The following is a 3,074-nucleotide window of genomic DNA, read 5'->3' as shown; positions in this document are numbered from 1 at the left end:
CTTCCGGTACGCGGCATTATGGGAAGTAATTTATCCCCAGGGGCCGGCGGAGCCCATGCTATTTTATTGGCGCCTGCGCGCGGCTCCCTCCGGAAGTTCAGATTCAGCTGCTCGGAGGAGTCTAGCAGTTTTCCCCACTCTGGTTAACTATGAGGTTGTTTAAATGCTTCGGAAGCATAAGTACCTGATGGTGGTCAGAGTATTGGAATCTCCTTGATGGGTTACCTTATTCATATTACATCTGAAGGCTGGCCAAGAGGGTGACATTTACATTTCACGCAGTTCCCCTAATTCTGTCCGATGGACTTCTAAAGTTAAGTACGTATATTGTCTTGAACTAATCTTGCCGAGGGAGGGTAAATTTTTCAAACATTTACTGTGTTCCTTTTCAAGATATGTACGTGCCGAGCCCCTTCTGAAGTGAATTAAACAAACAGGCTCGCTGCCCTGGGGTTTATTTAGTCTTCTACAGAAGACACAGTAATCGCTTGGAAAAAAAAAAAAAATGCAAGCGCCAGTAGAAAAATAGGCAAGGGATATAAACAGGTAATTCACGATAAAAGGACACTTGGTCTTAAAAGATATGAAGAAATGTTCATCCATATTAGTGAGCAGATAAAAGTAGGTTAAGAGGGCGCCTGGGTGGCGCAGTCGGTTAAGCGTCCGACTTCAGCCAGGTCACGATCTCGCGGTCCGTGAGTTCGAGCCCCGCGTCAGGCTCTGGGCTGATGGCTCGGAGCCTGGAGTCTGTTTCCGATTCTGTGTCTCCCTCTCTCTCTGCCCCTCCCCTGTTCATGCTCTGTCTCTCTCTGTCCCAAAAATAAATAAACGTTGAAAAAAAATATATAAAAAAGTAGGTTAAGATAGTGGCGTCCTAATCTGTCGAATTGTCCAGAGTAACAATGGTTACATTTGGCTTTTGGGGGGGGGGGGGGGGAATCTGGCTTTCCTGCTCTTTACTGCTGATACAATTTTTTAAGCTTTCTTCATTAAGGTATCTTAGCACACAGGCATTTTTATTTTTTCCATTCTAAAACACAGCCTTGGGGACATTGTACCACCTGCTCTCTCTGCCTAGGAATGCTGCTCCCCATGATATTCTGTGGTTGGTAATTGTAATTCTGTTCACACCTTAAAAGTCACTTTCTCACAGAGAAATTGGCTGGGCAATCTAGGTTATATAGCCACCTGATCACTCACATCACTTTATTTTATGCCACTACCCAGCAGTTGTCACTATCTAGTATTTTTTTCTCATGTTTACTTATATATTTCTCCTCCCCCCCCCGCCCTAATTCCCATACATACACAGAAATGTGCAACTGTAAGCTTTGAGAGATGAAACATCTTTGTCTTGTTCACGGCTCTCTCTTGTACCAGAAGTGTTGGCAACATAGTAAATGCTTAATGCTTATTGAAGGTCATTAGAAATGAAAAATTTTACAAGAGTGTTCATAGTAGCCTTACTCATAATAGCCAGAAAACTAGAAACAGCTCATGTTTTGAACAAAAGAATAGGAAAACTTTGGTGTAGTCTTATAATGGAATTCTAAGCAATAAAATTGATAGACACAAGAATATGGACGAATCTTCAAAATATACTGAAAGAAGCCTTATACAAAAATACCTACTAATTCCATGCATGTGAACAGGCAAAACTAATTATGGCAGGAAAAACTCAGAACAGCGGTTCCCTGTTGGGGGTTTGGAGGGGGACTGACTAGGAAGGAGCATTTCTAGGGTGCTAATAATGGTCTATATCTTAATAGGGTTTGAACTACAAAGTCGTATGCGTTTGTCAAAACTCAACCAATATACATTTAAGATGTGCATTTCACTTTTACCCCAAAATAAAAAAATCAAATATTTAAGTCTGTTATACATGCTGAAGTATTTAGGGAGAAGTGTGCTAATGTCTGCAAATTGCTTTGAAATGGATCAAAACAGATGGATGGGATGAATGGATTAGATACATGACAAAGCTGGTAGAATAAAATGTTATGATAGTGTCTAGATTCATGATAGTGTCAGTGTCTTAACCTTAGCACTATAGACAGTTTAAACCAGCAAATTCTTTGTTGTAGAGAGATGTCTTGTGCATTGCGGAAGTTGAGCAGCATGGCTAGGCCCTACCCATTAGATGCCAGAAGCACTCCTCCAGTTGTAACAACTCAAAATATATTCAGACATTACCAAATGTCTTCTGAGACATTTTTGCCCCCCCGGGGGGCAAAATCGCCCACCCTTTTTTCCCACACCCTTAAGAATTGCTCCTGTTTCACTATAAAAGTCTCTCAACTTTATGCTTGAAATTTTTCATAGAAGTTGGAAATACGTTTAATGTATACAAAAAAATACATTTAATGACATTGGAAAATGCCCACAAACCACCAAGTAAAAGATGACGCCATGAAAACACATGTACTAATCTTATTTGGGGGGGGGGGGGAGTGCGAGTTATTAATACTAGTGAATATCAGCGTTTACCAAAAAATCTTGAGATTTCTAAAAATAAATAACATCACAAAGAAGAAAGTGCATTACCGATATTTAGACTGTGAAGAAAAATCTAAAAATTACTCTCATGGTGGAGTCGCCTTCAAACTACCCTTTTATTAGCCGAGATAAAGTTCTATGCATGCACATGGCATTTCCTAAGGTCGTCAGCCACAACCACCATCCAGGCTCACCTCTCCCTAATGCCTTGCCATTCAGGGGCCAACAGCATCCCTATTGTGTGGGAAGATGTTAGGAACGCAGAACAGGGGGCCCTATATCTACGTACCGAAACCCAAGCTACATTAAACCGAATGATTCCTACACAGGCTTGAATTTGAGGAGCGTTAGTTACTTTAATAGGCCATTCCTTGACCCAGGAAACAGTGCTAATACTTCTCCGTGACAGTGGCAGCAGCTGGCAAATCCCCATAGGGTAGAATAAGAAGAACTCTATGACTGAGAACAGAGCGGAGCCAAGAATCCCAGCCACCCAGCAGGTGCCAGGACCAACCGGCCAGCATCACTGGGCTTCCGGGGCGCGCGGCCCCGAGCGCGCGCATGCGCCAAGCCGGGAG

This window comes from Lynx canadensis, chromosome C2, assembly GCF_007474595.2.
Source record: "Lynx canadensis isolate LIC74 chromosome C2, mLynCan4.pri.v2, whole genome shotgun sequence".
Classification (NCBI taxonomy): Eukaryota; Metazoa; Chordata; class Mammalia; order Carnivora; family Felidae; genus Lynx; species Lynx canadensis.
This window is presented reverse-complemented; position numbering follows the sequence as displayed.